This window comes from Vespa mandarinia, chromosome 13, assembly GCF_050613455.1.
Source record: "Vespa mandarinia isolate Hongniang chromosome 13, ASM5061345v1, whole genome shotgun sequence".
Classification (NCBI taxonomy): domain Eukaryota; kingdom Metazoa; phylum Arthropoda; class Insecta; order Hymenoptera; family Vespidae; genus Vespa; species Vespa mandarinia.
In genome coordinates this window covers 560279-586417 of record NC_140822.1, presented here as the reverse complement: position 1 = coordinate 586417, position 26139 = coordinate 560279, and the positions used below count along the sequence as shown (strand labels likewise).

Here is a 26139-nt window from a genome sequence, read left to right as displayed (position 1 = left end):
CGCACAAAGACCGGCGCCTACTACAACCCTCGTGGTGGGCGCCTCGTGGACCATCGCTTTTGCCTTCTACGATACGGCCCTGAGAATAAGCCAGTCGCAGTTATACGCGCGCCCTTCCGTACCGTTCTTTGTCCCCATTCTTTCTTTTTCCCTTGCCGAGTTGCTACGTTTCAAGAAGCTCCTTTCGCGACCGTGTCGCTCGCGTGCCTTACCACCAAAAGAAAAAAAAAAGAAAAAAAAAACGACTGCGAAACGACTTTCTTTTAATCCTCTCTTTTTCATCCTTCTCCTAACTTTGCTATTATTCACACGTGCGCGAGTTCGCTTTCGATGATGACATAAGAGTCTTTCTCGGCCTTGCGAAATAACGATGGTGTATTTCTGGCGATCGAGCGGACACGTGCTCTTACTTGTGCGTTCCATCTAGCCGGATGTTTCGAAGCTCTTTTCGCAAAACCAGTTGCATCGTCACGAGTGTTTTGTTTACGCGCTTTCATAAGAAAAAGGGTGGGGAGAGAGAAAGAGAGAGAGAGAGAGAGAGAGAGAGAGAGAGAGAGAACGAGCAGCGTAAGTGTGTGTGCCTTTCGCGTGATTCTGCGCAGTGTCGAATCGTAAGCCGGTCAGAAATTATAAGCTAAGCACGTTCTCGACTCCGAGTCGTTCTTAGTTTCGAAAGGGAAAGGATAAAGGATTAACAGTGTTCCTTCTTGCCGATTTTGCGAAAAGTTCCAAAAGTTTTTTGGTGTTCCATTACGATTTCAAACGTGTGAAAAAGTGTGGTCGTTGCCGAGTGGAGAAATAGCAATCCGTTCGACGAATTAATCGATCGACGGATCATCCAGAATAAGTTTTTTCGTTCTCAGAAGAAGCAAGATGGTCGACTTCATCAGCTATCCGGAGATTTCCTATCTCTACGATGAACTTCTCATGGTATGACAAAATTTTCATCGACGTCAATTACCAAAAGAGCGAGAAAAATTTGCTTTGATATTTTACAACGATTCGTCTTGCCTTTGTTTAAGTTTCGCTACTAATTGAAATATCACTAAATTGATCTTGTATCATCGACCGCTAATTATTCAAATTGTCGCTTGTAACAGCTGCAAGTCGTTACCTTTATGGCTCATTCGGAGGCTATTAATCGTGTGAGAGCCGGAGGGTGCTCTCGTAATACGAAACTATTGAAGATGTGTGTGTGTGTGTGTGTATGTTTCTATATATATATTCTATATATATTCTATATATATTCTATATATATATATATTTGCAACTTTACTAAATACTATCGTGACATATCGATTATTACATTCCCTTGTACCAATTTCTCGATGCTTGCTTCCAAAATACCAACTCGTTAAGTTTTCAAATAATAATGTAATTATTTTATCAATGTATACACGTTAAACCAAAATTTCTCGCGAAAAAGATACATTTCCAAGGCTCAATGCAAAAAGTCTTTCGACTTTGGTGAACTATTGCGATACATTAAAGGCACCACGTGTTTTGTTCGATCTTCACACCTTTCTTTGTACCGATGGACTATCGTGACCAAATGGAGCCTCATTTCGATCCTTCCACGCGTCCATTCCCATCGTTTTTCAAGCTAGCTCTTTTCGAGGATCGTTGGAAAGAAATCTCTTCGACGGGTGAAATTTGAGATAGAAAGGCTAGTCGGAGAGAAAAGAAGAGAGCAATAGAGAAGGAGTTTTACCGAGCCGTACGAGAGCCGGGGGCTTCTTCGTCTATTTATCATTGCCCTTCGCGGACTTTACTCTCTTCTTTCTCCCACGACTACGAGTAGAATGACAAGAGTAAAACGACGGCGATGGTAGGGTTCGGAAGAAGACAGGCGTGGCCTTAACGTTCGTCGGTAATTAATCGTTCGTACGATGGGGGCGCAAAAGATTCACCTAGGCCTCTTTTCGCGTTTCTTTCTATCTTTCTCTCACTCAAGCTGGCACCTCGAGAGGCTAGAAGGTCGAAGGGAAGAGAGAGGAATAGCGGAAAGGGACCGGGCTAACGGAGGGCTCGCCCTCACCACGACGTGGAACTACTTTACGGGAATATCACTTTGATCCGACGCTTAATGAACGATGGACCGCGCTCGGTAAGAGTACCCAGACTGAATTTAATTAGGGCTCTTAACTTGCCGGGTCGAGAGCATGACGGGATGCCGTAGATAGAAAGAGGGCACCAGTCGGCGTGCCCAGTAATGCTGGTGCGCGCGCGCGCGCGCGCGAATGCATGTGAGGGTGAAGAATGAGCGTGTGAGGGTGAAGAAGAGCGAGGAAGAAAGATAGGAAGGGGTTGCAGAACGAAGGCGAAAGAGACGGAGATAAATAGAGGCAGGGCGAACGGTAAAAGCTTGGATGAAACTCGAGCGGGGGACGAAAGGAGTTGCAGGGGGTGCGTACGGTCGAAAGGGAAGGGTCTACCCTTTGAGGGTACGACTCCTGCAACCGTCACGCTCCTTTTGCTACTGCTACTAGCGATGACGACGATTCCAGGGATGACCCGATTGTCATGCAAATCACGATACGAGGCAGTCGTTATCGAGTCCATGACTTCGTTCGATTTGTGGATGTCGTTGGGAAAAGAAGAAAGCGAGGAGAGAGTGAATGGAACGATTGGTAACGATGATGATGGAACGCTTGCTAATTAGAAAGCATCGAGTGTGTTGTTTTCTTTTCCTTTTTTTTTTTTTTTGCATTATCTTCTTACTTTGTCCTCTTCTTTTTTTGTGCGTCAAGTCCGTCCTCTCTCCCTCTCTCTCTCAATTTTTTTTGCTCAAACATGACAAAGTTAAATCTCTTTTTACCAATGTTTAAAAGATACATATATTCACGATCGCCAGACCGATTATTTGTATTTTTGTCAAATGTAAAATGACGAAATGTAAAAATTTGCAAAAGTAACAAACACGATGCTTGCGTGTATTTCACGGTTGAACGCGTCTCCTTTACGATTCCATCTCTCATGCCGTTCGCGATTTCTGATAGTACCATCTCGCCGCTCAGAATTCTGACTCGAGCAAAGAAGTAAGAACGATCGAGAAACGGAAATTGAATGCGCCCATCCGGCGGAAAAATAATGCTCCACTTTTCCAAGTTCGATCTCCGCGGAGCTCGTTCGTCTCGAGCTGTCTCCCCTACGCAACGATCTTCAACTACCCTTCGCTATGAGTTCTTACTACTCGACCTTTTTTCCTTTTGGAATAACCGAGAGATCGTTTCGTGTGTGTCTTTTTCTGTCTAGGTGTATATAATCCGGGTATACACCGACGATACGGTCACGTGATTTTTTTTTCTCTTTGCTTCACTCAGCTTTACGTGGAAATTGGAAAAATTTTATCTGACCCACCGTGCTCGTGAAAGACATTGAGATGCGGAAAATAGGAATTGCGCGAAGGAAACTCTTTCTTGTGAGTCAGGAAACAGAGCTACGCCCCTCGTGACCAGTACGGGTCCAAAACTTATTTTCACGGTGCATCGTTGAGAACCGAGAATCGCTCGGTGGCTACTGAAATGTTCTTACGGAAGAAGTGAATTGCTCTGAGACGGAAGGGCTGAGAGAGAGAGAGAGAGAGAGAGAGAGAAAGTCGAATGGAAGATGGAAAAATGAAAATGAATGAAAATGAAAATGAAAACGTACTTCTATCTCTTCACAGATGAAAGAGAAGAGTTCATTGAAATTCGAATCGTTGGGAACGTATAGGATTGATAAAAAATTTCGTGAGATTCGATGTGAAGCGCTTAATGCATTTCAAATGCGAAGGTACATAAGTACGCGACTGGAATCAAGCTGTTTTGAAGTATCACTAAGAATAAAATCGAGTCAGATGCGGGCGCATCTTAGCTGCCATTAAATGTTATCAATGCCAGACGGCTTCGCTTTAGATACTTCGTGAGGTACATCTGAACCGTAAGAGTCATGGTCGACATTTTTTCTAAAATGTTTCACTTAAGTTTAATCTTTGCGCGTTCACTCGCACGTGTTATTTTTTCCTTTAACGCGAAAAGTTATTTATGAGAAAAGGAGATTAATTCGTCTTCGTTTAAACATAAAACTTTAATATGCGAAAACTTAGTAGCCCAATACGAATTCTGTATTTTGAAGAAGCGATAGTGGAAGAGGAGGAAAGTAAATAGTGGAAAAATATTCAGCTCCGGGACTTTTTAGTTTTATCAGCGATAGGTCGAGCGCGCTAGGCTTCTATACGGGAGAAGGTAGGGCTCGGAAAGGGCGGAAAAGGCGTCCTTCCTCATGCGTTTAGGTATTGTTGGCGGTATCTCAGGCAAGCAGTAGCCAGGCTTTGTGTTTCTGCCCCAGTTTCCGTGCAGGCCAGACACACGGGTTTGGGAAGTACATAGCACCGTCGTCGGCAGGGTTCTCGGGGTGCGGTGGAGAAAGGGTCGAAGTGTCGGAGGCGAGGCGAAGGGCTGGCATTTGCGATAAAACATTCACACGGTTTCTGGCTACCTTCGTCGTTGGACCTGAACGTGCATGAACTGTTTTACGCGTGGACGTTACTTATATATGTCTGCACATATTCCATATATCTATACACGTATCTATATAAATATACATATCATAGTAGCTTGGCTTAAAAATATCCTCTATTCGTAACAGTAGAGTACACGGTAGTGCTGGGGTGGTATTCGGCTTCCAGCATACTCTCTCTCTCTTTCTCTCTCTCTCTCTCTCTCTCTCTCTCTCTCATACGGCCTGAAATTTTCCGCCGGCTCGCTGCGGACCGGCACGATCATGCAGCAGTTTTATGCTTTACGAGATTTTCCCAGCGTCCGTGTTGCGCGTTTCACTTCCAACGACTGGTCGGATCGATCGATTTCGTCCCTCTCTCTCTTTCTCTCTCTCTTCCCTCTTCTCTCTTATCCCTCACCCCTTCTACAGCTTCCAATACGTTTCGCGTACGACGTCCGCGATATTCCCTGAATTATATCGGCCGCAACAACGATTGAAACTATACGATGTCGTTATTTTTAAACGCGTCAGAGAAGGACAGAATGTTTTATACACACATACACACATACACAGAGAAAGAGAGAGAAAGAAAGAGAGAGAGAGAGAGAGAGAGAGAGAAAGAGAGAGGGAGGGAAAGAGAGTACTCTCGCGCGCGGCCATGCTTCTGTTTTCTCTTCTACGTTTCTTCTCGTACGTCGTAACGCTCTCGTGGACTGTTCCTTTCTTAAGATCCGAGGAATTAAACATGAGACAGCTACAAGAAGCTTTCCAACTACCAAAAATTATACCCCAGCGGATATTGAAGCAACGGGTAGGAAAAGAATAGAGGGCGAAAAAGGAGGTGGAAGAAGAAGAACACTTGGACCGAGCGAATCCGAATAGTCTGGAATTGCAGGTTGCTCCTCCCGAGCGTCTTTTGCCCGGTAGCCTTTCAAAGTTCGCTCATTTATGTCTAGGCGGTGCAGAAGCATGCTCCGTGTCGCTCGTTTTAGAGGCGAAATCTCCGTGGAGAATTTTCTTTCGTCGCATTCGCCAACATTAGCGGCGTCGTTCGTACTAACGTACCAGAAGGGAAAGCAAGCACGAAAGAAATGAAGAAAGATAAAGATAGAAGAAGGTAAAAGAAAGAAAGGGGTGAGAACCCTTATGATATCTTTTCGTCCGGAACGAAGGACAAAAGTTTGCAACTCGATTCCGAGAAAGGGTCAGGCGAAGGGCATAATTTCAGTAGAGAGGCTATGACGAGTCAGCCAAGTTGGCCACCTTCACAAGACACTCTCAAAGACTCTTCCGCTAATTTGATGATCCTCCAAAGGCCCAGCTCGCAATCTGCCGCTCTCTCTAGTAGACGTGGACGTAGCCGATCTCGCTCAGACTCTGTCCCGGAGGAGCTAACCGTTGAGCCTCTTCACTTTCTCCTCTTACTCCTGCTCCATCCCTATCCTCATCCCCGTTATTTCTTCCTTTTCCCTTACTTCGTCTTCTTCTTCTTCTTCCTCCTCATCTTCCAGTACTGCCTCTCTACCCTTCTCTTGCATCGAGTTAAAAGGGCAGCGCATGCTAAGGCACTCGAGCAGATACGAAAATTACGCGCACCTTCAGAAATCTATCTTCCCTTCCCGTCATATACCGTGCCTCATAAATCATCTCTCCCTATCTCTCTCTCTCCCTCTCCCTTATTAAGTCGATCGATTTATTCCATATGGAAGCTACTGTACTTGAGGGAATACTTGATCCAAGATGTTTAAAAATATGCTATCGTTATTTTCTTTCTTGAAATATTCTTCTGAGATTTCTTAATTAATAAATGAAAAGAACATAAATGAAAAAAAAGAAAAAATAAATAAATAAAGCAAATAAAACGATACTCGTATACCTCGTTGGAAACCTATTCCGAACTATAGGATTTTTCCAGCGTACGGAGCTTGAAGTTCCATTGGTTTCAGATCGCCATCTATTAGGATTAGCGGGTTGAAAAATGTGCAGCCACGTCCGTTTTCTCCTTAGATTACGTGCTAAGTTCGAAGAGGATTGCTCCGTACAAGAGCCGATGTAGGAAAGTTATCCACTTTGAGAATCGTGCAGATCGCACCCCCTCCCTCACTTTCGTTCTCTCTTTCTCTTCGCTTTCGCTGGCGTACGTATCGGGTGTCTTGCGCGAACTGCTTAATTCTGCGAGCAATTCGTTGAGGTCTCGTACCACAGAGATTACCGGAGGTCTGATGAGTTTCTGGAGTAGAGTCCCAATGCAAGCTCTATCGGGTAGGAAAGCTTCGGAACGTAGTAGAAGGTGCCCGGAGAGAGGTCGGCGGTGCGAGGAGAGAAAGGCCGAGGAAGAGGACGAGAAAGAGCGAGGTAGGGCGAAGAGGTAGGATGCACAGGGAGGAAGGGGAGGGCCGTTGGAAGAGGAGCTGGGTCAGCGTCACCGGAGTGTATAATTGGCTTGATTGTCGGGTTCTAATCTGGTTCTCCTTCTGCTTTCTGCCGGAGAAAGGACGTGTCCAGCTTGCTGCTACTGGCATAAAAGGTATCCGGGAAACGTGAGAGTAGCGACCCGCTTTTCTGCTCCTTTTACTTATTTAGAGGTCTGCATTCTACTGAACTTGGGTACCATTTAACGTTTGTCTTGTTTCCCCGTTAAGAAATCTACGTTGTCGCTTGGAAGGAATTTCATATCGTAGCATTTCAAAGTTTTATTATCGCAATACGTATCTATTCCCATCCTTAACAAAGAGTTAGTTATAACGTGTAAATCCGATCTAATTAATTCGTATTCGGCACGACCCAATGCGCCGGATACCTTTCGAAGGAAAATCCCTACGAGCTTACTGCGAATGTTGTATGTACGCGCTTGTATTGTGATTACTCGTTATCGCGGATGCTTCACCCTCCGTTCGAGCTAATTGAAATTGACGCGCTGGAGAACAGTTTGAAATTATTCTTCGTTACTTGATAGACGTCCACGGTAAAGAGAACTCCAGCGAGGCTGTTTAAAGGGGCAAGGGAGAGGCGACGCGCGATTGCAAGGAAAGGGGCAGAGTGAATTCGTTAGCGAGGATAGGAATTAATTCGCTCCGGATACGTGACTATACCAGTATAGTCGGGTCGATAGAATCTTGATACCCTAATGAACATAGCAAATGTACCACGTGAATAGAGCCTATTATACCGGTGACAGCGGATGGGTCTCAACCCCTCTTTCCGTCTGACTAGCAGTGGTCTCGTACCACTTCCCAACTTTGAAAGTCTTGCATAGACAAGATCCGAGCGAGCTCTATCATGCGGACTAATTGATCGTGCATCAGAAATTATTATCCGCGTGATTTTTCTTTTACATGCACGTCAGGTGGTTACATTCGTTCGGAATATCGACAATACCCAAATACAAATAAATTACAAAGCTAAAATAAAATTCAGGCAAAATGGATCAACGGAAGTAAAGATTAATAAGCATTTATGTTTTTACAAACTTTCCTATTTCGCGATGCAAAGTCCATTTCGAGTCCAAGTACATCTTCCTATGGTGTATCCCCTACAGATATTCCATTAACGTTTAAGAACGGAGAAGAGCGAAGCGAAGGTAAGGAATTCGTATCGACGAGAAAGATAAATAGCGGGAAGAGATATGCCCGCGGGTCTGTTTTCATCGATCGAGAGATATACCGTATAACCACTTCTCTCCCCACCCCCTCTCTCTCTCTCTCTCCTTCTCTTTCGGTCTCTATAGCGTTAGGCGAAAATGGGGAAAGTGGCGAGAGGGTAGCAAAGTTAAAACGAGTACCGGCGGAGAGGAGAGCAGATATTTTCAAAGACGACTCGGAAATTGCCTGTCCAATTGAATCGCAAACAATATGAAAATTTGTTCGAGAGTTTTGATTATACAAAGGAGGCAACGGTAGATGCCGGCTCGGTGATAGAGTGGGAAGGATAGAAAGAGAGAGAGAGAGAGAGAGAGAGAGAGAGAGAGCGAGAGGGGTGGGAGAGAGAGAACGATGCGGCAGAGTCGGAAGCTGGAGGATACGGACACGGTCGAAAGTGGAAAGAGAGAAGGATATTCTTAGCGGCGCTCGGAAACAATGGGCCACCATCAGACTTGCAAAGCGGATCGCGTTTTTACTTTCAAATTAAATTATTTTCTCCGTTTCGTGTACGATTAATGCTCTTCAAGCTCCAAGCACTTTTAATCGGCCCGTTCGTTCGCCCAATGCTTTTCCCTCTTTCCCTCAACGGATTTTCTGCCTTGTCATATCTGCGAAAAGTGGAGCAACCTTGACGAAAGTTCGAATGGTCATTAGATCGTTCTACTTTTAGCCTTCTCGCTTTTTAGGTATTCTTGTAAGAACGCCGGTGAAATAACGTTGGGTTGTGATAATTAACAAAAGGTATTAATTACATTCACGGTGGAAACATTTATTGAACGTTACCGAGCTCCCTTTGTTAAAATAATAATCGTTGAACGAACAAATAGGATGTGGTTTTGCCTTGGGTGTATGTTTTCGCTGCATCTAGCGCTAATGCAGAGCGTTAATAAATTATGCTTTGAATTATCGTTTATACTTAATAAATTATAATAAATTACGGGAGTGTATATATCCAATTGTATCTCGATCACCGATGACACGTATTTATTTGTGTTTGCGATACGCAGTCTCATTACGTCGAGCGATCCTAATAAAATATCCTTTGGTTTAAATTTTACTGCATTGTGAGCATTGCTCTCGCGTTCGATTTCTTGCAAAGATGGTTTTAATATAAAAATACAATTTGAACAACCGTTCACGGAAGCACTATTATTCGGATAAATTTATCACGTTTTTCGTAGCATCAAACCGTGAAATTATATGTGCATTACCACGACCGAATTTTGTTCTCCTCTTTTTCTCAATCCCGCTTTCTCCTGAACTTTTACATAGTCAAATATAAATGTGGTCGAAAAGAGATCGAGAGAATCATGGGTGAATGTGAAAGAGAGAGAAAGAAGCACGGCTTTTAGCGGAAATATCCATAAAACGACACGTTACCGCAAAACTTGGGGATAGAATGGCGTAAAGTCGATTATGCGTTCAAAAGGCGAGACTGACGCAACGAAGATCGTGATACGGCTGGTGCAATACAATTCATGGATGGGTTTGCTGTGTATGCATGTTTGTATATATGTATGCGCGATTGCTGCATTATTATAGTATATCGAGGACGGTATATGAAATGTAAAAGGACCCTCGCGAAGCATTACCTACGTTGCACATAGAATGTGGAATAGAAAAAGAGAAGGAAAGATAGAGAGAACTGGGTCTCGCATATTTGGAGAATTGTCCCTTATCTCTCACGGCGCGTAACCACGAATTCGTTACCCCATGAATTTCAATCGAGTCTCCTCTCTCTCTCTCTCTCTCTCTCTCTCTCTCTCTCTCTCTCTTTCTCTCTTTTCTGTCGTCTTCGTTTCTACATCGTAGCACCATCCTGCCAGTGGTGGTATTAACGCAGCACACCTATTGATGCCGGCTGTTACGGGTACCGCGCGTCCTCGTAGTTTGACTTTAAATTCCACCGTCGCAATCGCGAACGATCGACTAGGCGAGGAGAGAACGTGGTGCCTTTGTTACGCAGATCAGCTCGGAAATGAGAAACGTCTGAAAGAACTGCTCTTGTAGACGTTTTCAGCATTGGTTGTTAAAAAGATAACACAGAAAAAAGACGTCTCTCTCTCTCTCTCTCTGCTCTATGCATAAGCTTTATGTATTATTGAGGGAGAGACTTATACGCTACTTTGAATGATATTGTTCTCATGAATTCTGATTTACGAAGGAATTATATATAGGATTCTAGGAGTTTAAATGAAAATTAAAAAATGTTCATCTCGGCAAGGAAGAATAAAATCGTAGTGTCGTCCGACGAAACAGGTTGGATTGAAAATTCGGACAGTTTGTAACTTTGGGTAGAAAAAAGAGAGATCGTTGGACAGAAGCATTAAAGCGTGTTGATTTTTGCGTACACAGTGAGCATCGAAGCTGGACGAGCCGGTCCGCAACGGGACGCGTGTACTGGTTCAAACACGCTCGCTCATTCTCTCGCTATGCTCGGTTGCCTAACGCGCATGTAGACGCGCCTTCCGTGCTGTAAATGCTCAAACGGAGAGAGTCCGCAGTAATACTCGTATGCGATGGAGGAAGAGAGAAAAAGCGAGAGAGAAGCGAAACGTCAGAGTCGAGAAAAAAAGAAAAACGGTATAATGTGCGCGGTATACCGCGGCACTTCCGAATTACTCTGGCAAAATCTCCCCGCGTATTTGCATTCCCCCGCAGCGAGCACAGACAGAAATTAATTGCGTACTTGCACGAGTAACAATGAAACGCCGGCATTGCCCAACGTGCGCGGGTTTAAACTTCTCTCTCTCACTCCCTCTTCTCTCTTTCTCTCGCCCGCTGCAGCTCTCCACCTCGACTGGTCGGACTCCGGAAATCAAAGACACTTTCGGCTGGTCGCTCTTCGTTGCTCGCTGCACCAAAATTTCATTCTGACCAGTTTATTTAACTCTCGAAATCACCATAGCAAGCCTCTGCCGATTTGCCCCTACGTTTATTTGCGTTTCTTTTCGCTGAAGAAGCAAAAAAAAAAAAGAACAAGAAAGATCATGTGAAATTCGATGATTGTAAATTCTGCCTCACGTTTTTTTTTCTTTCCTTTTCTTTGTTTTTTTTTCTTTTTTTTCTTTTTTTTCTTTTTTTTTTTTTTTTTAACGATTCAAGCAGTTCTTTAGAGTACGAATTTTATCGGATAATTTTCTATTAATAATTTTGTTCTCATGTTGTAAAAGCGTTTATCGTCGTTGCGCTTTTTTACGCTCTCACGATCGCCCTAACATTTATGTTTTCATAACGAGTTTACGCAACACTTTTTCTTCTAGGTCATTAACATCTTTCTCTCGGCGCACGATAATTATGGCAAGCGGCAGAACGGTGTAAACATTCAGAACCGCAAACGATAACGTGATTTTTCGTAAAAACGTTTGATAGCCCGCCCCCCCCCCTTTATTTACCTCTTCTTTCTAGCCTTCTGGCGTAGCATCGGAGCGTTGAAAACTATGCGTAAAGTAGGTCAGCTCGATTTAATGTTGAAAGCTAACACTTTCCACTTTTCCCTTACGCGAGAACTTAGCTTGTACAGGCATTTGCCATCAAAACCGAAGCACAGCACCCGTCACCATCCTCTCGTTCTCGCGTAAAAAGGAGAATACAAAAAATGAAATTTGCATGTTAATCAGGCTCGTCCTAATTGCAGCAAAAATGTGTAATGCGATATTGCCTTCCATGGAGCGGAGGCTGCGCAAGAGAAAGTAGACTCAAAGAAATGAAAAACTATGAAAAAGTGAAATTCGTTTAAGACACATACATTTGCTTACGGGAAATTTTATAGTCGTTCGTTCTAGTGCGACACTCGAATCGTAAAGGAAGTAAAGTTGTTAGAGATAGAAAATAAAAAATAACGTTAGATAGGAACATAAAACTGTTTATCGCTAATTAAATACTTAATCTAGTTAAATACTTCTTAACATTTTACTCTTGAAATCTCTTACCTTCCTCTTCTCATTCTCTCCATTATTTCCTTACGCTCTTATCTCTTCCTCGATGTCTACTCTCTCCTTATATTTCCCATTCTACCAAACTAATTTTCATAATTCCGTCAATTAATTTTACCAAGAGATTTTTCCAACAATGGTTCTCGAGATCCGACTCTACGGTAGCTAGCCATTGAATTTCCCATTTTTATCTCGACCATTCATACGTTCGTCCAAGCATAAAGAGATTCGCCGAGGTAGATTATTCGTAGGAGCTTTGAAACGAAGAGTACGCGCGCTGCACGTGTACTCTCCAGACCAGGAGTTTATCGCGAGATCGTGAGTCTGCGCGTATACCGTCTTTTTACACGCAAATTTAGAACACATCAGGAAAAACGAAGAGAAAATTCCAACCATAATATTTCATATCTAGATCGATGTATAATAAAGGATTAAGCGTTGAAAATCGTTACTGGGATAAATGACAAATTGTATTAACAGTGTTATTTGTTTAATCGTTAATGTGCCAGACCGAGGAAAATGACAACGACGTATTGCGAAATAGTTTCTCAGAACTCGCGACGTCGACACATTCTAAGACCGCAACTTCCTGCAAAGTTTTCGTTCTTTGCTAATTACGTATCTTGACGGTAGAGAGAAGCTCTGCCATGGCTAACAGTGGTAGAGGGAAGAGAAAGGCCAAAATCAAGGGTGGGACGATTATATAATTGAGTCAGTCATGGTGGGGTGGTTGGTAATCACTTTTACGCCGGGGATCAGTTTGATGAAGAGAGTGTCTCATATTTCATTTCCATACGATGCTTAAGAGAAGTTCGAATGACGTCATTTGGGTTATACCTTCTCCCTTGGTGCCTTATTATTAGTAGTAGTAGTAGTAGTAGTAGTATTAGCTCTGATCGTCTGGTCTTAGCATTATTTCGCGTATCGTAAAAATATATCGTTGCTATTGCCTTTAATTCGTTCGCCATCATTCCATTTATATTGGAATAACATGCATTATACCAACCAATTCGATTCGATTAACGAATTTGAGCTATTTGTGTGTGTGTGTGTGTGTGTTATTATGGTCGTAACAAATTAGTTCCTTTAATACTAATAGAAAATAGATTTTTATCCTAAGGAAAAAGAACGTAGCACTAAACGTAACTAAATTCATCGAATTTCTTCGTGTTGTTTTTCTTGCATCTTGGTAGCTTTTATCGCTTTGAATGGTCGACGTCTTAATGGAAGATAGTACACTAATGATCGTATTCCCTTTTCTTTCAGTTTTCACGTCATTTTGTCTGTTTTTTTGATCATAGTCACACATATAAGACCGCCGTCCCCTTCGTTGACTTGTTTCGGATAATTAAATGCAGGACCAACATCTCCAATCAATGAGATGTCGGAGTCTGATAAATTAAACGTTCCATCGAGATAGGGTAGGCTTGATCCTAAATAGAATCCTGATGTCAAAAAAAAAAAAAAAAATCAAGGGATTCGAAGATACATGCGAAAGTAATGAGATGTCGCAAGTTTCCTTTGTCAGAATGTTTTTTATTTCCCCCTTTTTTTTCGGTGAATCTTTCAATTTTGCTAGAGCCTTGAGTTTCTATTCGAAAGTTAATTAAATTGATTTTATTTGTAAAAATGTTCGTTAGGTGAGACGTGTTTTGGTCAGCTATTATTAAAAAGACATCGAGAATATATCCATAGAACGATACTCTTCTGTTAACGTCACAACGGTCGTAGAAAAAAGAAACATGCTCCGATATACCGTAGACACGCGAGAGTTTCGTGCTCGTAATAAAGCGTTGGCGTTACGCGCGAACGGTTCGCTATCCATCCGACGCGACGAGGCCACGTTTTGTTAATTAAAAGATAATTTTTTGTTGTTCCGTTCTGAAAGGCACCCGTCTGACTTTCGAGTGAACGATACGGAGATAGGAATAATTGGTACTCGACGTGTGACGCCCGCCGTTCAATATTATTTCAATGCCGAAGGTGTGAAACGTCGCGAGTCTGTAGTCTATAGTAAATAAAGAGAGCGCGGGGTGTTGCGAGGAAGGTAGGCTGAGATGAGTCACCGTACCCATACACGTGCAACACTTATTCTCTATTTACAGTATTCATACTAGCAGCCTGTATTTACTACAGCGATGGAGATGCAAGGCGAGCCTGTGACGAAGGCATATTTAATTCACGCGACCCACGTTCTTGGTACGTTTGTACGTGCGTATTACATCCCTTGCATACCTATGCGCGTATATATCTATATCTGCTGCGTGAGGACGCGTGAGTTCGTGCGTGTATGCATGCTTCTAGCCACTCCGCGGAAACAAATTCAGCAGTAAACACGTCTGGATCCATGCCAACTATATTTTTTTTCGGGAACGTTATCGTACCTCAGCTTATTCAGCCAACCTCAATTTTCAGAACACGATTAATGTCTTTCTCCGTGCATTGTTTTCGCGATAAACAACAGCCTCGCTCGTTTCCGAAAACCTTTGGCATGGCTGAATCCCATGTCGAACGCTATATCCCTTATCTCTTAGAACGAACTCGAAGTTTAAACTTCTACTTTCATCGTGCACTTTTGAAGTAACCTTTCGGAAAGAATCTTGAAGAACAAAGAGAGGATTCTTTTCAAGAAAATAATCGAAAGAACGATGAAAGTAGCAGGGATCCTAATCCTTTCCTCCTAGGAAAGGTTTCTATTCTACTAAGATTTCGAAATGGGTCCTCTATTTTCTCTTTCCGTCGTAGTAACCTTACCTTCTCGTAGAAAAATAATGCGACTTCGTCTTTTGTCGAATATCGATCGATCAGTCCGTAGACGATTGCACGCGAGCGTTCGATTACGAATCCGTCGTAATTCAAAGGTCTGCGATATCTGTCGCCCACGGATATATTTCAACATCGGTTCTCGACCGTGCGGCCTATAATCCCGAAGGATTTGTCGTACACATGTTCGTCCCGCGCAAACTGTCCTCGAAACGTTCGATATCCCCCCACGTATCCACTCTGGGAAGATGAATGTCGCACGTCTGGTTACGACTGCCGGATGATTTCTGGTTGCACCTGAGGCCATTCGTGAACTTCCTAGTCGTCTCGTTATCCTAAGGGACAGTCTGTCGATCGATCGTGTCCACAATCGTTATGACGTACGTCTCGTGAACTTTTCTTGCGCCTGGCGTCCAACTCGAATCTCTTTGCTTTGAATTTCGTGCTCGTGATTCTTTTTCTCTTAGCCTTTAATGTTCCATCGTTCCTCAAATCCGTCGAGTCTTCGCCTTCTTCTTGAATCTTCGTTCTTCAAAGTTCGATTCGAGTCTCTCCTCGGTGATATCCAGCGTCGATATTTGCCTTGACAAAACGGAATCGCCTCAACATGCCAGCGAATACCCCAGTGGTGGTGCTCTCTGTATTTGAACTATAGTAATTTGAGGCAGGCTAATGAAAGTGCTGCGCAAACAGCGTCGCGACGCCCCGACGTCAAAGCCAAAATCTCTCTCTCTCTCTCTCTCTCGGCCTTTCTCCCAGCCGACCCTTTCCACCCCTTTTCTCCGCCCGCTGAAACTTGTCGTTGCTCCACCCCTCTTCTCTCTCTCTCTCTCTCTCTCTCTCTCTTTCTCTTTCTCTCTCTGGCATAGCCGCTCACATTCTGTGAGGTGGAACGAAACTCTTTCGCGGTATTGGAGATTTAGGTTCCAATCGACGTATACACGCCGACTTTGGCTTCTCCGCTAGAACGATTCGACGAAATGGGTACAAGAGATGTACGTGTACCTACTACACGTATATGTGTTCGCTGTGTCCACTCGTACCCATGGCTAGAACGACTATAAGCATGGAAGTACGATCTGGCTTGCGTCTGGGTCTAATAAACCTCTGTAGCGGCCGTTCGAAAAACAAGCTTCTTTCTCGATTAGGATTTTCTTCCTTTTTATTCTTTACTCTGTACTATGACACAGCAAGTATTGAGACACGGAAATGGTAGAAGGACAAAACAAAGATATACATTTCCGGATTTCTTTTTCTCGAATCAAAAATGGAAATCGTCAGTAAACCAGTGTTAAATTTACGTTTCTTTTTTGATTATATTTTCGATTATATTTTTGACAGCTAAAGCACAGGGAAATGGTGTTATGGCCGATATAAATAAACGATAAAAAAAAGAATTCATATCGCATTGACGGCAATTAGATACGTTTTAATTTATTATATATATATCTTTGTACGTGTGTGGTGTTCCGAGTTTTTGACGTTGGCGTCATATATGGGAGACACTGACAATCGAAACTTTTCGCGTCTATTTCTGTGATCTCCGTTCTTTCTTTCCCCCTCTCACGCTCTCTATCTCTTTTTCTCTTTCGATGGTATCGAGTTGTAGGTTCGAGTTTCGTTAAATAAAAGGAAGGAGAGAGGAGAGCTGGCTCGACTCCTCGTCATAGTAGAGGTTCGCAATTGATGCCGACGACCCATTAAATTTCAGGATCGATACGCAGGCTCCACGCGCTAGATCCGCCTCGATTACACAAGCATCGCGTTTCCTCTATCCCAAACTCAGTCTCTTGTCTTCAAGTCTATCCGAATTTCCTGCACGAGGACAAGATGTCTCGGCGTTCCGTCAACCTTCGTTGGGGTTAAGCCATTCTCTCTCTCTCTCTCTCTCTCTCCATCCTTATTTCTATCTCTATCTGTATCTTTGATATATCTATTTCAACGAGCTAAGAAATATTTATCCGTCGGGAATTATCTGCGTGATAAAGAAATTTCACTATTGAAAAGAAAGTTCCATTGTGTTGCAAATTGGAAAAGATCGGAGGCTGTTTCCGTTTCGAGACAAGCTAAGGTTCATTCGTGACAAGGGGAAAAAGGAAAAGAGAAGCGAAAAACTAGTTGGGAAAATCCTCGCCGTCGAGCGCATTCGATCCATCGGGAGCCGTTCGATGGCAATAAATAAAATTCGGTAGTCTCTTCCAGGCTTTCGCTATTGTACTCAGGCTCGACTTCGTGTCGTCGCGCGGAGCGCCAGATAATCCGTGGATAGCGTGCTAATGCAAGTTTTGGCATCAACGCAAACACTTTTTTTTCATTTTTACCGATATTCTTCGACTTACTATGTCTTATATTGAATTAAGGTATATTCAAAGAAGAGGACCCTTCGTTCGGAGGTACATTTATATTTGTCAGTAATGGGTTTCCATAACTCTTCACGATTTACCTACTTTTTATATAAATCGCACATGTGTTCTAATAAGTCGTATTATCTACGATTGAGGAATGTATTTTATCCAATAATTTGTATTATCTTTTTTTTTATAATCGAATTCCCGTGGTTATTTTCTAAATGTTAATTTCCACTAATGCTAACTACACTGTTATTTTTTTCTTTTTTTTCCTTTGCCTCTTTGCAGATAGCATGTTTCTTTTAAACCAATAATTCTGGTGTTTCAAATTTATTGCAATGCTTGTAACGTGACGCAGATTAAATTGGTTGTATTCTACTACACTCTACAGTAGTAGTTTCTGCTTCGCGAAACGTTTCATTTTACTCTCATTCGCCTTATCTTGGAGAAGGACCGAAAATATCTTGGCGAGTTGAAAGAAGAGGAAGTTTCGTTGAAGGAAGGCCCGTCCCTCTCAAAAGCCATATGGTTCTCTTAGCCCGGTTGCTAGTGGTAGTACCGATCTCTAGTCTTGCTGCCGCTGACTCCCTTTTGGCTTGTTCGTTCGACGAATATACGAGCCTGGTGATACGCCGCTGACGTAGGCGCTATCTTTTCGTTCTCTTAAAACTACAACTTAATCTTGTGAGAGTATCGTTATTTATGCTTCATACAGTAGATCCATAATCTGTATTTTTATACTCTTTCTTTCCTTTTTCTTTCTTAATTTCATTCTTTTTTCTTTTTTTTTTTTTCCTTTACTTTTTGCTGTCCTTAAAATCTTGATCAAAGAATTTCTCTTCTTCATTGTGAATTTGTTAAGGCTGTTCATTACGTTTCGCTCGAAGCGTGTGTGATTTCAGAGTACAGTCAAAAGATGATCTAAAAGCAAAAGCAAAACGCTATCTCCATGCGTCTATCATATCATATATATATATATATATAAGCTTTTCTGGGTTATATCTATCTCATGTGTTATCTAACAATTCGGTTAATCTGATAAAGGGAAGATTATACTTCTCTGAAAATAGATTAATCGAAAAATATTTCTTCATTATATAAACTTTATTTTTTTTTGTTTCTAGTTAAACTTATGGAAATAGCTAAAGTGTACTTAAGCAACTTTTATCACTTCCAATGCAATACAAAATATAAAATATAACATATTGAAAATGTTTATTGAACCGTGAAATATGAGGATGTGATGGCGAATATAAGTAAAGTAGAAAATAAAATATTTAACACTTTCTGTGCCATGTGGATCGTATAAGCTTCACGTAGAACTTTTCGCACAGGCCATTTGGTGTTTTCATCCGAAACGAAAATTTTTAAAAATATTTGTTTTAAGATCTTATCGACAACTGAATAACATCTAAAAATTTACTGTATCTAATTTGTTTATCTATTAAAGTATGATTAACGATGTAAAATGAGAGTAATAGTTAGATCGAAAAGATTTTTAAAACGCTTTAAAATGTGCAACCATCCGGTCGGTAGAATTTGCGTTACAAGTAATACCGACCCAAGTCTTAGTATGTGAAAGTGGCTACATCTGGAGATCCACAAGCTAACGGTGACTCTAAAATTCGCCTTCGCGAAGTCATCTCATTGTTTGCATAAGTCATTATAAAATTAAGGATTATACAGCCTTAAATGCAATTTATAAAAAAAATTGTGGAGAAGTATCTTATTGTTTTATTCTTTTTATGTATTTCTTTTATTATTTTTTTCGATTCATCAAAATAACTTAAGATTAATTTCGACTTATTTATCCGAAGGGTGCAAATAATAAGTGATTATTCCCGATTAGATTTACATGGTGATGATGCCTCAGCTAGAATGAGCCATGATCGTAGCGTTAGTCACGTTTCTAGACATATTTTATTATATGGACAACGACGAAGTTACAATAGGTCAGTTGTTAAATGTCGTTAAACATCGTTATGGTTGCGACGATAATTATAATACGCCTACGAACAAAAGGTGCACACGCGCGGAGTTTTCGGCATAAGACCGGACGTATGTCGGCCCTGGCTACTCGTGTTTTGTACTGACAGCGTGTGTGTGTGTGTATATATGTAAGAGCGCTGTAAAAGATCCCCCCAACTCTTCCGCCGTAATTTCGAGACTTCCTATAGCCGGCAGTAGTCGTGGGAGATACGTCGTATTAATACTAGCCGAGCATTCAGGCTGTTTTAAGCTTTATGATCTAGCTATAAAGATTGTCTTGCTCGATAATTATATAGTCCGGGTGAAATTGTAAACCACTATCGCTCCGACGTCCTTTCGAACGACCCTCGAAGGAGACTTCAACCTTAGTCACTTAAAAGCACGAATGTTTTGCTAGTCTCGCAAACTTTAATAACTTCATCTCGCAGAAAATTCGATCGTTTCCAATTGAAAACGTGTTCCTCTTCACATAGGATTTTATGATTCCGTCAATATCAAATGATAAATTATATTTGTATTTTTCTTATTACCCAAATGGAAAACGGAAAATATATATATATATATATATATATATATATATATATATATAGCTAGATATCATCGTCATAATTCAAATCAATTTAAACATCGTAAAGTACGACGATACTCTGCGGCACAATCTAGCGCTCGGGATTGCTCGATTCTTCGTAATTCGATGAAGCTAGAGGCGATGGAGATGGTAGAGCAGGAGTGAGAGAGGCGGAGAGAAACATGCTTGTTTCGACGTGATCAGCCCCGATCCCAGCGGATGAAATTTCCGAAATTCCTAGTGACGTTAATAATTTCTAGAACCGGCTAGATTCCACATCGCTTTCTGACGGAAGGTGAGTCGTTCGCTGTTGCAGTATTACGAATTCATTTTCAGCGCAGATGAAATTCACCGATTATCAGAGATAACTGGTCGGACCAGTGGCTTTCGAGTTCCAGAAATATCAGGAATTGGCTTTCTCTCTGTCTCTTACTCTATGCCAGCTTCTATGTCCTTTTACCATCACCACTTCCATTAGCTGGAAATGTAACGTTGCCTATGCACTTGCTCCACGTGATAGTGGAAATATCGCGTACGAATGGACCAAGCCTATATAGGGACCAATTTTCGATGACGATAGCCCCGAGCAAAATGGGATCTCTCGGGGCGAGAACTTAGATAGGGTGCCTCGACGGGATCGAGCTCCCTTTTCTTTTATTTCCATCTTTTGGTGACAATGCCAAAGATTTTCTGTTTTAGGGTTAGAATGCTCGAGAGTCTCTTTTGTCTTTACCATTCTACGATATTTCCGAAGAAATGTATAGAAAAAGAACAAAAAAAAAAAAAAAAAAAAAGAAAGGAATCTGACGAGAGCGAAAGTGTCGAAGGAAAGCGAGTCATTGCGTTGGGTCGTAAACTCGTCGTTTGAACTTTGAGCGAAGCAATAAAATTTTTCTTTCTATACTGTTCCTCACGCAAACGAGTGAACCTACAAAGCGCTCGAACGTCCGAGAAATGTGCCGATGATATTTAAACGACTTTGTACCGAAAGTGAAAGCGTTCTTTTCCGACAACGTCCTCGTACACGACACATGATAACTCGTACTCGGAACTATAAATCTCGCGTGCTCGTTTCGGCAAAAAGAAAAAAGAAGGAAAAAAAATTGTTCGCTATTCTCCCGTATGGGTTGGAAAATATTCGAGGTTTATTTTTTTTTCTTTTTTTTTTTTCTTTTTTTTCTTTTTTTTCCTTTTTTTTTCTTTTTTCTTTTTTTTCTTTATATATATACCGAGACATCGTTGAAATCGAGTTAAAGCAGAGACTTCGATAGGCTCGTTGTTCAATGAAAGCACACGTCGTAGAGAAGGAAGTAGGAAAGAATCTCATTAAAGTTTTGTCGATTAAAAGGAAAAGTAGAAAATGAATTGGCCCGTTTGTGCGTGATGTTGAGGAAAATACTTTGGTGGAAAGCATAGGTAGGATAAAACGATGAATGGTATTCGCATAACTGTTTTACGCTCTACCGCATCGTCGGGTTAATGGAGTTTCCAAGATCTTCTGAAAAGAGGAGCGAAAAGCAAAAGGACTGAGATGGTGTGGGAGAACTGACGATGCTGATACGAGCTACTCTTCTTCATCCATGCTGACCCGGGGCAAGTGCCTCGAGCGACGTAATGGTAGACAGGCTCTCGAAAATGATGGATGCCTCCCTTCCTTCTCGTTCACTCGCGAATCGTTCGAATTACGATCTAAGGGCTTCGATCTCACTATGCTACCTCGAATTGATAGTTATTGATAGCCAGTCGACTAATCTGACTCCGCAGGCAACTTGATCGATGTCATGGACGGTAGCGCATTCTAATTATGGTTAGGACACCCGCAATTACCCGTGATCGCTCTCAACCGTTCATTCCTCATCGGCGATCATCCACCGAATGATGCTGTCTTCCAGACTAGACGTTTCCAACTATAGGAGATAGTTTTAGGGCAATCATCTTGCTTCTCTAGGGCATCATCGCCCTTCTTCTCTAATGGTCTTGTCTAATCGATCGCTCAGTGATTAAGATCGATCTTACATGTCGAAAGTTTACTCTTGTTTAGTCTATCTACCTGACAGGTATATATCCAAAGTAATTTATTTTAATTCGTAATGCTCGTATTTAGCCGAATAATTTACACGTCAAAGAATGACTTTTTAAGGGATGATTAGAGATCGATGTATGTTTAAATCGATGAACGACAATGCGTAATCGAAAAGAATCAAAATCGTAAGAGTATTTTAAGCTAGTTGGTACTGAAGAACATTGCCTATTGCAACATGGATGAGAGAATCGGACTGGGTAGTATGTTTGCCGGCCAAATTACATCTGCATAATAGCAACGCGGTGGGTTATTGATCCGTGGGTAGAGTCCCTTCGTCACGTCAATGTCGTGTATCTCACGCACACATGCGCGCGTTCACGCACAAGAATTAAATCACAGTGCACGACGGTGGATGTGAGGTGGTGGTGGTGGTAACCGCGATGGAACTGCAAAATGATTTCCGTCAATTTCATTGAATTTCTTTTCCTTTTTTAATTACTACCTTGTAAATTTAATCAAGTCTCAGATATATAAATGTTTCTATTTCATTCGATCGAATTTTTCATTTAGAACATTTTAATCTTTTAATCGTAATAGATATTAATTTTTAAATCTTCAGCTGTTATTGTTTTTTGCGTTTTAATGTTATAACTTTGCGTCACCGTGCACATTTTTAAAATCCAATTCTTGTCGGTGCAAAATTTAATCTCATTCAGTCATTGGTTTCCTACCTGAAATGATTTTCATCCATCGAAGTAGAGGCCAACGTTATTCCGGACCACATCAAAGGCGAATACTAACAACGCTTGAAGTCTGACTGGGATTACGGCTTTGAATTTCCCATGGAAAATGTTATTTCGGCTAACGATGATGATGTCGCTAGTAGTTGTAGTTAGCGATGATTTTAGTAGATGTGGGTTAATCTAATTATATGGCAGTAACGTTAATAAGGGACGGAGTTTCCTGCCGATCGTTCATCACTCTGCGATCGTTGTATTTGTCGGTGATTAGGCGAGACTCGTAAACGGAACAACTGAGTACAGTTAACGAGCCGCGTTGAAGTATCGTATTGCGACTCCTCTTATGCGCTTACGTTCATTTATTTTCACATGTATAAAAATCATTTCCTTTCTCTTATTTCCTTTTTTTTTTTTTTTTCTTTTTTTTTCTTCAAGCGATTTCGTTGATCATTATTGCCACTCCTTGTTTTCATTCTTTTGTTTTATTTTTTTGATTTATAGCGAAACTGAATCGACGAGGCCGATGCTCTTTTCTCGTTGTTAGAAACATCACGCGTACAATCGATGAAGGTAAACGGTTGAGCTAGTACGCTCTGCCAGTAAAAATTCTCTTCGTTTCTTTGCATAACATGACAAATGGTAAACAAAACGTAAAACATGCTTCTTCTAGCTGGCAAGAGTATACTCTATTTGTCACTGTCCTCTCAGGGAAACTCCGCGATCATTCCTCACGAGTTGTCGACATTGCTGTAAAGATGGTGTGTAGTTCGTTTAGAGCAAAGAAAGAGCGGAGGTAGATAGACCACAAGGGGTGACGAAGATAATAGCCAAATTCAAGATTATAAAAGAGAATTACTTAAATTTACAGGATAAAAGTATATGTCGAATATCTACGGAGATGTTGAATTAAACAATATTCGAGTTAAACATGAAACATGAACGTTTCCATAAGTTTACATAAAGGAGGATACAGGGATTTGCATACCGCAATGTTAGAGAAATGTTAGTAGAGCAGAGATAGGAACGAAGGAAAAAGAAGTGAAGATCAAGCTTAGAAATAAGGAGCGAAGATGTTAAAGGAAAAGAATAAGATAGAGTGAGAAGGAGTGGGGGGAGAAGAGACCGCGGACACGCTGAGGTTCTTGGCACGATCTCTTCTTTCCGAGTAAGGGTAAGGGTACAGCCGCCATCCATTACGAGCAGCGCATGACACCTCGGGAGATATATCGACTCACCGCATCCTCGAATTGAATCGAATGCCGCCGGCAAAAACACCAATGAGCAAAATAGAACATTGTGATCGATGTTTCTCCTGCCGAAATTTATCGGCGAATGAGTTACCGATGTCTCGTACATTGCTGCCGCAATATCAACAAGAGGAACGAGAGATTCCTGAAGATCGCATGCGTGGTCGCGGAAACTCTTCGACTAGTCGGATTTACGGTAAATAGTTGATCGTAACTACTCTCGTCTTGGCCGAGAGACGGCAAAGACACGATTCCGTATCGCTGGTGAGAACTAGTGAACTATTTGCCGTTTAGATTCTGCCAAGGATCTGCTCTGGTGGCAGACAACTTGATACGTATTTACATTGAAGCGCCGAAACCAATAATTAATGAGTATGCTCCGAGTACAAAGCCCGAGCAGAATATTCTGGTTTCCTGTAGAAAGCGCGCGATTAGTGGGCACATCATTAATTATGAGTGTATAACTTGACGACGAAGAGATACAATCGAGTCGTTGTATTACGTTGGATAATTAAATCGCTTCTCTGCATAACGTTGTATTTCTTCTTCGTAAGATCATCGTCGACATTCGCTTATTATAAACGTTCGCGAGTAACAGAAAATAAGAGGCAAATCTCTTAGATCTCGACGCATTATCGCATGTATATTTTACGCCGAACGGTCGTGGTGTCTGTGGACTGTCTTTCCTACGTCTTTTGCTTTTGCGAGAGTCCACTAGAAGCAGCCTCCTCCCGAGATGCTAGAAAGAGGGAAAGAGAGAGTGGCAGAGGGAGTGGGAGGGAGGGAGGAAGGGAAAGGAAGCAATGCTAGGTCTCCTGGCGTAATATTCGGGATTAGCCGGAACTAACGTACAAACAGAAGTTTCACTTTCAAACAGTGGGGCGCAGTCGAGTGGTCGTGATGCGGTGTGGGCTTGTTGTCGGAAAGCCGTATTAGCAGTCTTGCGCGAGTGTAAACATCACATAAATCCGCCATGCAACCGCCGCCATTGCCACGTTGTGTTCTACCGGAGGAGGAACTGTAAATACCTCATCCGGCTTTGTAGATTACCGCGATACCATTAACGAAAGAGAGTACCAACTGGAGTACTTGGCGTACGTCTTTGTGTATTTCTAAACGGAGGAAGTCGAAAATAATGTAGTTGCCAGTTTATCGCGATTATATCGATCGTAAGAACATTCAAGACGTAGTAAAATATCCTTTGGGGCATTTTCACCTAATCAAGAACCTTAAAAAGAATTTGTATAAGAATATGATAGAGATTCTAGAAATGATAGATTTTCAATTATAATTAAGAGAAAGAGTCAAACATCAAAGATATCGAGTGTGTGATCCAATCCATCGTTCTAATCGATAAGTGACAACTCTGGATGTAATTGAAAATTAAACTGTCTTATCTTCTGCCTCTCTATATCTTCCTCTAGCTTTATCTCTTTCCTTCTTCCTCGTGCTACAGAATCGCGCCCGCTTTTCCTGGCCTCCAAATAACCATTTCCAGGTAGTGAATAGTTAATTTCCTAAAGTTTCAGCTGGGCCGCCTGAATGCCGCATTGATTGGTACTCCAATCAGCTAGGGGTGAGTTTGGGTGGGGGATGGAGGATGAGGAAGAGGAGGAGTAGGAAAAGGTCGTTCGCGATGGGCTAGGAGGATGGTAAAAACGGGTGGGGTGAGAGAGAGAGAGAGAGAGAGAGAGGAGAGTCAGGGACAACGAGGAGAGGAGCGAAGGATGCAGCTCGCTCCGGCGTTGAACCTTTAGGGCATCGTAGAGTGAACGGAGGTGAAATGGACGGGGCAGGGAGAGGAAACGGGGGCGAAATTGAGTCTCCTAGAGGTGATTATCATTCGAAGTGGATCGACCGGGAGATGCTGTGCTCATCCCCACGATCCTCACTCGTCTTCACCTTTTTCTTCGACGATCGCCCGGCGAGATTGCTTTCATAAAATTCATTTTTAAAGAAACTATCCGTAATCACTATGCGACTTTGTGCGGTATAGTGCCGGTGCGATTAATTTGAACTTGCGAGCGATAAAGGAATGCCTCGTCTACCCCTAAGAACTAATATAAAGAAGGTAAATACCTTGAAAAAAAGTTCTTCGCCAAGTTTTTTTGAAGATTTTTAAGACGATGGAAAAAAGGACGCTGATAGAATACGCTTTTTAAAGTGGAGCTTGAAAAGATACTTTTTCATAGGAACAACTTCCAAGTCACGATTTTCGCGAACATTGACGTAAAGTGTAACGGAGGTTGTAGACGCCTTGCTCTTACTAAAGATGTCCCCAATCCGTCACTGGTCTTGCTAAATCTTCTTCAAGCTGCTCGAAGAGGCTTTGAATTCATGGAGGCGAGTGCCTAGATCGGAGTGGCCAAGTTCATGGGACCGCTTTGGGATTCTTGACCGACG

The 26139-nt window shown here is 42.0% G+C and overlaps 1 protein-coding gene across 2 annotated transcripts in view; it reads left to right on the top strand.

Annotated features, from left to right (window-relative positions):
* Positions 1–305: 305 nt before the first annotated feature.
* bru3 (CUGBP Elav-like family member bruno 3) overlaps positions 306–26139 on the top strand; it is a 412883-nt gene continuing 387049 nt past the window's right edge. For both annotated transcript variants that reach the window (XM_085661018.1, XM_085661019.1), the window contains exon 1: positions 306–930. The gene's annotated coding sequence lies outside the window, so the exon portion shown is untranslated. The remainder of the gene's footprint in view (positions 931–26139) is intronic.